The 12,500-nt window shown below is 44.0% G+C and overlaps 1 protein-coding gene across 1 annotated transcript in view; it reads right to left on the bottom strand.

Annotated features, from left to right (window-relative positions):
• The window catches only part of cntnap5l (contactin associated protein family member 5 like), a 168,223-nt gene that overhangs the window by 155,217 nt on the left and 506 nt on the right, over positions 1-12,500 (bottom strand). The window lies entirely within an intron of this gene.

Here is a 12,500-nt window from a genome sequence, read left to right as displayed (position 1 = left end):
TGTTACATTTTACTTGATGCTGGCATCATACGCATGAAAAGACAGTGTCATAATAGTGTCAAAACAGGGTCATGCCAGAGATTCTTTAAGTATAGAGATATGCCAACATAATAGGTTTCTATGGTCACATAACATGACCAGGTTCCGCTCTGTCTAAAGGGGCATGTCATAATGCTCCTAGCATTGAATAGAACAGTCCTCAGGTCTGCCTAGGTCTGCCTAAAGGGGGATTCCCCCCCCCAATAATAGAACCCGGAAACAATGGGCCAATGGAACCTCTCTCTCTCTACTCTCTCTGGTCATGCCACAGTCATAGACCAGTCATAGACAATATGTTACAAACGTTTTATGGTCATGAAAATTTGACATTGTCAGGGCCTTCTTTACCATAACGGAATGTCACTTAAAGGGGCTCCAGGTAGGATTAAAAGTTTAATTAATCACAGTCCCCAAGTCAGCAGATGTTTGTGCAAGTCTTTAGTAAGTAAACGACGGCTTTCGTGATCACTTCCACGGTCCGCTGTAAGAAAACCCCACATGCAACTTTGACAGCGTTGGACTGAACGAGTGTCGTGAGAAACCCTTTTCATTTGAAACATTGCTTTACATACCATATTCAGTTTTTTATCAACTGCTGGCATTCAGGGATGAAAAATAGTCTGGCAGCAAGTTTATTTGAACAGCATTTTTTCATTACGGTGTAGATTTTGAGACAGGCATGCCACGGGCACCTAGCAAATGACGTCATCCTACCAAGTGCCTCTTTAATGACAGTGGTAAAATGGTCCTTAATTGGACATAATGTTTATGACACGTACTTGACGCCAGCATCAAGTAAAGTGTTACCAAGTGTTGTTTGTGTTTGTGTGTGTGTGTCCATGCATGCACATGTGTGTGTGTGTGTGTGTGTGTGTGTGTGTGTGTGTGTGTGTGTGTGTGTGTGTGTGTGTGTGTGTGTGTGTGTGTGTGTGTGTGTGTGTGTTTACAAGAGCGAGGGGCAGAGTTTGTGTGAGTATAGGTGAGAGTGTGAGAGCGCTGAGTTATGTGTTTACTGTAAGCGTGTGTGTGCGCATGTGTGTGTTTGTATGTAATATGTTGTGTGTTTGAGTGTTGTTTGTGTGTGTGCATTAGTGCGTGCTTCTTAGAGTGTTTATGTGTGTGTGTGTGTGTGTGTGTGTGTGTGTGTGTGTGTGTGTGTGTGTGTGTGTGTGTGTGTGTGTGTGTGTGTGTGTGTGTGTGTGTGTGTGTGTGTGTGTGTGTGAGTGCATGCTCTCGCGAGTGTGTGAGTACAGTGTGTGTGTGTGTGTGTGTGTGTGTGTGTGTGTGTGTGTGTGTGTGTGTGTGTGTGTGTGTGTGTGTGTGTGTGTGTGTGTGTGTGTGTGTGTGTGTGTGTGACTGCATGCACCTGCGTATGTGTGTTTGTGTCAGCGTGAGGTCTGTGCTCGTGTAATTGCAGCATTGGGGAAACCTGCAAAATGATGACGCCAGAGCCTGTGTCAGGTGCTGATGGAGTCACTACACCCAGCAGGTGATCTGGCTTCCGGGGAGCAAATACAGTACAGTATACAGTACATCCGGAGCTACTCCAGAGGGGGGTATATGGTGGAATATGGTGTGTGTGTGTGTGTGTGTGTGTGTGTGTGTGTGTGTGTGTGTGTGTGTGTGTGTGTGTGTGTGTGTGTGTGTGTGTGTGTGTGTGTGTGTGTGTGTGTGTGTGCGTGCGTGCGTGTGTGCGTGCGTGTGTTGATTTGGTATGAGGTTGTATTTTGTTCTGCAAAAATATACAAAAAAATGAATAATGTTTATAATGAAAAAAATGTAATGTTTTCCACCATTTTCCACCGCTTGTGTCAACATCGCATTGTGCACAATGTTAGCTGTGTGCACCTTAATGTACATACAGTACATGTGTTAAAGGCCTGAATGAAAATGGCTCAAACACGAGATAGAAGCATCAGTTCTGTCAATTCTGACTTAAATTCCCAAACAATAAGCTGTGACAAATGTATGCAGAGACAGATGGGCCCACGTACGGACTGAAGACTGGAGAAAAGTTATGCCTGTGGTTTTGGCATTGGAATCATCAAAAATAAGAAAAGGAAGAAACAATCCCAAATTACATGGTATAATACTGTGAGTGACATAAGGAGAACCATGGAGAAGACCCTCCTTCAGCAGAGAAGAGGAAATGTCCCATCAATGGGAGGAAGACCAATTAGGTGGAGAATGTTTGAGCTGAGTGTATTGTAAGACACGCACACGCGCACACACACACACACGCACACACACACAGACACACACACGCACACACACACACACACACACACACACACACACACACACACACACACACACACACACACACACACACACACACACACACACACACACACACACACACACACACTCCTTAATTACACTCCTACTCTCCATTATTCAAGTATATTTGATGTTTAACAAGCTGTGCGGGGAGCTGGCACGCAGCGGATATTATAAATTCCTTTCTCTTTTTTTCTTCTTTTTTCACTCCATTTCATTTAAAAATGGAAACCTCCAAGACTTGATAATGAGCTGACTAAACTTTCTCTTCTTGGGCCCTAGGGGTGTTAGTAAGACTGGCCATTCGTGCTATCAAGGTTGTTATCAACTTATTAAAGTTATATGCAAGTGTTTCCACAACGTCTAGTGGGAGGTCATTCAACCACCCAGTTATTTTTGCAGAGTAATGTAGCGCCACACAGCCCATTCACCAGCGATGGACCATTAGCAGTAAAAATGGGACTGTGACCATGAGAAACCTGCACAGTTTTGATGGCGTAGGTAGGTGTGCTTTGCCCTGTGGCTGTGCTGACACTGAAGTTACAGCCAGGACCAAACAAAGGATGACTGAAGAAGCATACACCTACATCGTAAAAAATATTTTAAAGAGACACACTTGAAGGAACACCAAAAGCTGTCCACATCTCCCGTAGAAAAATAAAATACCCAGAGGGCTGCATTTGGAGTGAAGGATAATTTGAATAAATGCCGATTTCCTTTGGACAATGCATTTTTTTTTTTTTTCTCATCGTGCTATTCAGGGGAAGTGGAGTGGTCATAGGGAGATGGGATACAGGCATGTTCCATTTTCAAGACCTGCTTTCTTCTCCACAAACAAGCCAATTTTGTCCTATCAAAGATTTATTTGGCAACTCGGCACATGGGAAATTCAAAACGCCATTGTTTTTTATGACTTCTTCCACAGTACTATTTATGTTTCTTTTGTTACCTCTCTTTTTGTTCTTTTGTTGTACAGTCAGGATTGTGCTGGGCACTCAGTGTGGTCAAGAGGTAACAGTACGTTCAATGACGTGTGAAGACATTTATAGAAACTCCTGCTATTTTTCCTTGACCCACCTACCACATCCCCTAAGCCCTGGTGGGAGAGTGTTTCTTTTATCATGCCCTGCATGGCCTAGACAATCCGTTTTGGCTGGACATTTCTGCAAGTCACAGACTTCCATTTCCTCTCTGGGATCTATTTTAACATCTCTCCGCTTGTATTAGTTGTCACCTTACAGAAAAGGCTGTGTGCCCGAGCTTACCCCGCCCCCCCTTCACCTGCCCGAAATGTTCACCCTTTTCCCCCTCAGCCACTCTCTCTGCCTTCAAAAGTACAGTGTTGCAAATAATATGTGAGCACACTAGATCCTTTGAAGACTACAATAGTGCAACACTACTACAACATTAAACAAAGCCTTTAGTAGCCTTTAGTAGTTTCTCTGTTAATAATACACCTATGACAGGGGGAGTATTCTCAAACATTAAACAGTGGATGGGTCAAAGACGTCCAACATGACACTGTCCTTCATGCTAACAGATGCTTTTGCTTACTGTAACTGTGAAAAACATGAATTTTTCAAAGAATTTTTTTGAAACGTGAATGCATGAAAGCCAAGCCAAAAAAATAATTTAAAAAAAATCTCTTTTTTGCATTTACAGTAAGCAAAAGTATCCGTTGCACTGAAGGACATGTTGGACGTCTTTGACCCGGATATGTGCATTATACTATTATACCCATATCCTTTATAAAATTCGTAGAGACGCCATGGCTACTTTCTTTAGAGACGATATTTAGCCTTAAAAATATATTCAAGGTTGGAAACATATGGTAAACAGCATGCAGCTATGCATTGCACTAGTTTGCTATGTACTGTTTTGCTGATGCCGCAATGAGCACCTTGTTGCATTTCACACAGAGCTTGCAAAAAAATCCAAATGGACAAAGATTTTACACATTTTCCTTGGCCTGCCATGCCCGCTGCCTCCTCCCCCGAGATTTAACCCCCCTTAATAAGTTTAATACAGTCCCTTGGTCTATAGGAAACTTGATGAGGTCCTTAGTATCCTAAGATAAAAACTGATTTCTCCCCTGACCACAGGCTACAGTAACTACTGGGGGTTTGGGTTTGGGGGGAGGTATAGGAGGGGATTTGACACCCTCCTGGAGTGCTGCCAGGCTTTAGAACAGGTGAAATAAACTGTAATCACATCCCTGCGTCCCTGAGTCAGCAAAGACGTGCTGAGAAGCACCAGCGGTAAGTGAATGAGCAAATAAATAAATAAAAGATCAAAAAAATGAACTCAGGGTAATGGAAAAGCCTTCAGCTCAGCCTTCAACCTTCAACGGGGGGCCATTTTCCACATGACCAAACACTTTTATGTAACTGTTCTCAAGAGTTGCCTGAATTCTTAATTTCCTATATGTTCTACCTTTCCAAAGATCAGTCATCGGCTTTGTACATAAAGTATGTACACTGAGTTTAAAATGTCAGCTGGTTGAAAAAAATCGATACTGTATGTGCCCACTGTAATCTGTGGACGGAGTTCAGATCATCTCATTTCAAGTATCGGTTAGAGTAGTGCTCTATTGTTGCTATTTTGAGTGAATGCAACAATGCAAGAACTTCAAACTGAAAAAAAAACACTTAGGCTACTCTAATGTGATACAGTCAGCTATGGAAAATTGAACAAGACTAGCTAGTGGAACGGCATGGCCTGAAACAAGTTTACGATGTTCTCATCTTTAATTTTCCAAGTCATTCACATTCTCAACACAGTATGCTGCACGCACACACACAGCTACACATGCTCACACATACTCACACACACACGCACACACACACACACACACACACACATACACACACACACACACACACACACACACACACACACACACACACACACACACACACACACACACACACACACACACACACACACACACACACACACACACTAAATCTTTCGCTGGACTTTGATTCATGAGTATGGACATGAACATATCCATCATCCGTGATGAATAATTATTCTCATGATTCAGTGAACTGCACGCTCAGGCTCATGCCTTGACCAGACGTGTACTGTGTACAGTATGGCTACCATTCAGTAAAAAAGAGCCAAAATATTCAGCCTGCTGCACACCCACATATCCACCTGTTCCCCTTTTTACTGTGCTTTTTCTTTACTATCTATTTTTGGGAGTCTCATATGTTTGATAATGAAGCTGCACAACAAATCCTTTCCAATCAATGATACATAGGTCACATGTATCTGATGCTGGCTATACCTCCTCCACCAACCACTTGACAAACAAATATTCAGCAGGAAACCCTGTTACCTGACAATGAAAAAAGAAAGAACCAACATTTTCAGCAACAGCTTTCATTCATTCATTCACTCATCCCATTACTCCTCTTTTTCTCTGCACCCCACCAGAAATACAAAAGTGTCTATAGCGCACAATATGCCAGCGTGGTGCTGTGCGGAAGAGAGGTGTCTTTCAGACACTCCGCTGACCCAGCCATCACCCTCCCTTCCCATCTCCTCTGAATAGAGCTGGCTTTTCTGGCCGACTCCATGGAGAGACCTGAAGATGACCGCGGATGTCTCCGCAGCGTATGACAGCGCCATTGTGACAGTCCCTGTGCGCCGGCGAGCCGTCTACTCCAAAATGTCGTGTGACAGGGGACATGCGGCGCCAAACCGTTCATCCCAGCACACAGACAGAGCCTGCTGGCGCTTTGCCGAGATGGGCTGCTTTGTCGAGGTGAGCTACCAAAATAGGCTGTCAACATAGCCCCTAACCCAAACGCTAATCCCTAGCGACGCTATTGTAGTGCGATGTAATGGCTTGGGTAGCTTAACTCAACGGGTTGCTCATATCGACATGAGACCAGCCAGGCAGCCAGTCAGCCAGTCAGCCAGCCAGCCAGCGAGGCAGTGAAGCACTCCCATTCACATGCTCGTAAATGGCTCAGGAGAGCAACAGCCTGACCCTCTGGGAAATGCAAATCGCCACACGGAGATGATGGACATGCTCCACTCTGGCACTTGGCGGTGGAGATGCGGGTGCAGAGGAGAGAAGGAGACTGGCGGAGAGGAGACGTGGACAGAAGAGAAAGCTACCGAGGGGAGAGGGAGAGAGGGAGGTGGTGACAAGACATATGGGAAGAGAGGGGAGAGGGAGGTGGGGAGAAGCCATCAGAGGGGAGAGGGAGATGGGGAGAAATCGTCGAGGAGAGAGGGAGATGGTGAGAAGCCGTCTGAGAGGAGAGGGAATAGGGGAGATGGTGGTGGAGAGAAAGCAGCTGGATGAGGGGACGGGGGAGGGGAGGGGCGGCTGTGGAGAGAGGAGGCGGTCAAGAGGAGAGGGGAAGCAGGCAGTAGGGTAGTGTTTCTCAACAGGGGCTCTACAGGTTGGGGAGCTCTAGGGGGGGGGGGGGGGGGGGGGGCGTTGAGAAGGATACAGCTGAAAGGGAGCAGTGCTTAGTTGCCAATGGGGGGCATTAGTCCATTTTATTTGTTAAAACTAAAGGGCTGTTGGCAGGCTTATGATGAGGTCAAGGGGGCGTTTATTCAAAAAATGTTGAGAACCCCTAGCCTGATTATCATTGACTTTCAAATCTCTTTGAGACTTGAGCTGACCAAGAGCAACAATTAACATTTCCCAAATGGCATGGTTGACCCGCCTCCCTTTGTTTGCTACTGGTTGTTTCCTTCCCGGTAAAGTTGGAGGAGTTCTCAATTTTTCTGGAGCTCAGAAACAATATTTGTATTGCTCCTGGCCTGACTAGAAGCAATGCTGAAGGTGTTGCGTCATGAGGAGGGCGCGGTCTGGATAGAGAACCCCTGCAGTAAAGAATGAAGTGAAGTGAAAGACCACCTGGGAAACTCCAACTCTCATTGTCATTCTGACACAGCACTCCACAGCACACAAGTGTTCACTGCACACAACAAAACTGCATTTATGCCTCATGCGTGCAAGGGGGCAGTCCCCAATGGCGCCCCAAGGGAACAGTGCGGCGGGACAGTACCATGCTCAGGGTACCTCAGTCATGGAGGAGGATGGGGGAGAGCACTGGTTAATTACTCAACCCATCAACCTGCTGGGTCGGGAGTCGAACCGGCAACCTTTAAGATACAAGTCTGACACCCTAACCGTTTACCCATGATTGCCCAATGAAGAATGAGGGAGATGGACATGGCTGTGGAGAGCAGACAAGGCAGTCAAGGGTAGAAGGAGATGGCGATGGGGTTGAGTGGACCTTTCATGGAGGGAGGCACTGTACTGTAGAGCAGCGTTTCCCAACCTTTTTTGTCTCATGTACCCCCTAAGCCTTTTGGTTGTGCCATGAGTACCCCCTAACTCATGTTTTACATCGGTTTTTCTATTCCAGTGTTACTATGCTCCATGCATTTGACCTTTTTTGTCTCATGTACCCCCTAAGCCTTTTGGTTGTGCCATGAGTACCCCCTAACTCATGTTTTACATCGGTTTTTCTATTCCAGTGTTACTATGCTCCATGCATTTGTTAAAATTACATGTTTCCACGTACCCCCTGCAGTGTGCTTGCGTACCCCTAGTGGTACACGTACCCCTGATTGGGAACCACTGCTGTAGAGAGCCACACACACACAAAAGCGGATGTCAAGTTGACATGCCTTGGCAACGTGCAAGATTGACACGGGTTTCGCAGCGGCAAATGCATTCTGTACCATACCGCAGAGTAGCGGAGGTAATTTCTGACTCACAAAGGCAAAGGGCTACTCAGTCAGAAAACTGGCCTTAAGTGCATGGGAAAAAAAGAAATCACGTTTCCCTCACACAGTGACTTCAGGTCAATAAATGGTCATTTCTTTTTTTGTTGTTCATATCAAAAACATTATTTGCTTGACTGCATACATTATTTGAGCCACCACGTGCAAATCATTGATTTCATTTTGATTTTATGAAAAGATTCCCTATATGAGCTTGTGCTGTAGCAGTTTGCTAGATTTCCTGGGGGTGCCCAATTCAATACACATCGCATCACTTCAAGGGTTAAGAAATGAACAGATAGCCTAGTGCTAAATGGAAGTTACAATATATACAATAAAAAATGGACCTTCCTGATTTATATCACAAAACACCCTTTGTTTGACTGCTCATAACATTCATGAAATCTAGACAACATTCCACAAATCATCACACTTCTGAGCTAGCCTTCAAAGTAACATTGCATGCAGCTTCGTAGTCCGTAGTTAGTTACACAGATCACAAAGGCCAAAAGTATAAATACAAACACTGCAATAGCTTCAGGAAAATATCTACCTTCTAATTTAGTTTTAGGACATCGATGACTTGACAGCAAGAGAATAGAATTGAAGTAGACAATCTCATAAGAAGGCATCAAATTGATTGACTACCTTGCTGGCTACCTTCACCCCATCTGTTCATCACAATACTCTGAGGATTGTCAATTTAAAAAAAGTTCCAATAAAGGTTCAGGCTGAAGTTGCAAGTACCACATCTTTTTAAACTTTAAACTGTTTTGCTGTTTTTAGCATTTTTTAATTGGGCTTGCAAGAACTTTCAGTCATTTCAGCTTCACAGATGCATGCGTTGTATGTCCAACTGAACAACGACAACAGATTTTGTTAGTCAGCCAGTTGTCATCACCTAAGATGTCTTGTTGCCAACCCTTATCTGACAGTTGTTTATGGCACCACCATAATGGTTACCATGGAGATCTGAGAATGCCATTCTCTTGGTTTCCATGCGCTGCTGATTACTGTCTCAACCAGTGACGCCTGTGCTTTTCAGCTACCAATGTTCCACTGATGAATACCCAGCTGATGGGAGAATTTAAAAAAGGGCCACAGCAGCTTTCCCTTTGTCTTCGCCTGCACCTGTTTCATTTTCATGAAGCTCCATTGTCTCAGGGCTCAAGGTCTCTGTGGTTCTGCCGAGGCCAGTCTGGTGAAAGGCTATAATTATGTGTGAAGGCAGTGCAAGGAAGGATCTCAGGAGATACTCTAGGCCTACTGTTAGTGCATTCCGCATGTTCCTCTTTCATTTAGATGACAGAAATGAAAGGCTGTTTTTTTTTACGACCGATTGTCTGTGCATGTCCCTGAGGTATACTGATGACCCCTAAAGAGAGATATGTGAATGCCCGCACTCCCACCGAGTACATCTGTTAGGGTAGATATAGGCCTACTGTACCTGCACATTCCTGCGTGTTGGGTGCATGTCTTTGTGTGCCAGCAGCTCTGGCTCAGCATTGAAATGATTTGTGCCGCTCCAGTTATCACACAGTTTCCCTTTTTTTTTCAAACTTATTTTAACTCATGAGGTGTATATGGAATAATCAGCTACAGATATAACCGTGGCATGGCTACCTCTGTCCTGGAAGATAGCTGCGAAGACAGTGATGGGGAAAAGGTAGGGACTGGTCACTCATCTCAAAGCTATAAATGAAAAAAAATCCTTATATCCCATAAGAAAAATATATATCATACAGTATATATAAATATATAAATCTCAAAGTTTTTTATCACATGCTAGGCTTTATAAAAGTTGCTTATTCCTCATTTTCTCTCCCAATATTTTATGAGAAAGGCACACATATATGCATCCTATGTACTGCAATATGCAACCATTTTACACTAAACATATTTGTGCTTACTCATATGCCACAAACTACAAGTGGCTAAATTCAATTGTCTTAATTGGCACATATAAAATATTTATACCTCTATAAGCCCTACCTATATTTTTTCCTATGGCATAGCTGGGTACATGGATTTGATTCACTCAGATTCCCTGCTTTTACATGCATGCTTTTGGCTCTACTTCCATCTAGATCGTTTTTTTCAACTGCAAGAGGATTTTGCACTTCTTACATCCTGTGTTTGCCAGGTGGAATGGGTTTTGAAAAAGTAAAATGGGCAGTGTTAATTAAACTCTTAAGGGGAAGGCTCGGCACTGCCTGTGTTAAAATGGACTCTCTCTGTGTTGAAGAAACACAGGTACAATGTACGGTGCACTCCGACGAAAAATCTGGCAGAGTCCAAATGTCAGGCAGCTGAGCTGGCGTGCGTGCCTCTCATCCCTCTCTGTATGAAACCACTCACAGACCCTACAGTACAGTGTAGTTAGCACAAGTGGCATAGTGCCACGCTAGCCCACCACCAACACAACACAACTCAGAAACAGGGGTGCATATCTCAAATCCGTGGTTTCTAACTATAGCTAGCTACTTTGCTGTTTTCAATACAATTTCCCATTGACAACTACCCAAGTTGTTAACTGGCTAACAACTACGCTTTCGAGAAATGCACCCCAGATAGGCAAAAATCAAGTGTAAACAAAACAAGGGTGGTCAATGCAAATTCACGGGAAGGGGCGCGAGTGTTTATCTGCTAAAACAGCTGCGTGTGTCCTTACCTCCTCCTCCACTCCACCACCACATCCGGCTCTGCTGCAATTTAGGTAAACACAGCAAAGCATACACGTGGCGCCGCGGCCCCACGCATAATTAGAATCCCCAACATTAGTGGCCCCCACGCGGCTTCAAGTGTTATCTATGTCTACACCTGCATATGGTGTGTGTGTGTGTGTGTCTAAGTGTGTGTGTGTGTGCGCGTGAGAGAGAGAGAGAGAGCGAAAGAGAGAGAGAGAGAATGTATGCCAAATTACTCCTGCCTGTCACTCACAATTGTGAGAGAGGCCAGTGAGAAGGGGAACCTTGCAAGCAGCTTTCCAGGTGTTATGATTCTGTTCAGTTCTGAGCGGTTCAAGCTATTTCTATAGGCCAACAAAACATGGTGTGTTGCTACCTGACGAGAAAACTAAAATTAGGCCACACAACCATTGCTAACCCATGGTATTATTACAGCATCTAAGTGCAAAATGTGAGTAGACAAACTATCATTCTGCTGGTAAATTTTAGTTGAGCAATAAATAGAAGTTGTTTATTTCCAGATGCGCTGCAACCAGAAATGGTTCCATCAGCCTCTTCCAGCTTGCATGCCTTCCAGTTTAATCATTGGTCTACTGTAGGTACTGGGAGAGGAGCAAATGTAGAAGACCAAACTGTAATGAAATGCACCCTGCCTAATGACAGAAGCTACAGTAGGCCTATGCTGTCTGTCACACACTCCATCAATGCACGCACCCACTTCAGTTTCAGCCTTTCGTGACTTGTGGCGGGTTGGTTAATGGCCATTTGACGGACTGCTGCGACAAAGAATATCCACGTCTTTTTCAATTACAACAACAACAACAACAACAGCAGCTAGGACAAGGACAACAACAGAAACATTTTAAATGCCATTTGACGTGATTGAACTCTGTTTATGAAGCTGACAGTGTTGCAGCGCACTGACATAAACTGGTAATCCTTTTGGGTCATATCTCCCTTCATAACACTTATTTGTTGATTTTGTAAGAGGAGGACGTCGTTGTGTGAAGGTCCATTTGTCTAATGTTTCCCTATTCCCTTAAAAATGCAGAACAGTCATCCACCCCTGATGGGTTTCGACTTGCGTTAGAAGGATGTTCGTCGTAGAGCAAGATCTAAGAGTCTAATTCAAACAGTTGCCCTTTTCCAAATGTTTTTTAAACGCGCTGCCACAAGGTGTATAACACGAGAGAATCAGAGAGCAAGAGAAATATACAATTTTCATTTTCAGTCTAAATATCAAGAGGTCCATTGACGTGGTAGACTGCGACTTTAAAATTATCTTTTAGAAGTCCCATAAGAAATGCAAACAGTTTAGGCTATTGCGTATGGTGAAGGTGAAAGTGCAATAGTGGGGCTTGGAATTTACATAGAGAGACAGATTAAAACACGTTTCACCGAGTTCTGCGCGTTGCAAATGCAGACTTTGAATAACAGCCAATACGGCTATTTATGTTTGATATATTCTATGTAAACTTTGCATTTGTAAAGACAGATTTTAATATGACTAATTGCGGGCAGGAACGCGTCACATCTTCCGAATAATAACGGATGTCAAACAAATGTAGGCTAATGCCTTTTACATGGAAATATGCTTTGCACTTTGTATTTACACAGCCAGCACCGGTTGAAGAGGATTGAATTCCTGAGATATTGACACTTTTAGGAGGAGAGTTTTTGAGATCAGGGAACAGATTCGCGCGAATAAAGCAGCCCAGTATACTATGTAGA

The sequence above is a fragment of the Engraulis encrasicolus genome, chromosome 12 (assembly GCF_034702125.1).
Source record: "Engraulis encrasicolus isolate BLACKSEA-1 chromosome 12, IST_EnEncr_1.0, whole genome shotgun sequence".
NCBI classification, from domain to species: Eukaryota; Metazoa; Chordata; class Actinopteri; order Clupeiformes; family Engraulidae; genus Engraulis; species Engraulis encrasicolus.
Note: the sequence above shows the minus strand (reverse complement) of the source record. Positions and strands in the feature narration are given on the sequence as shown.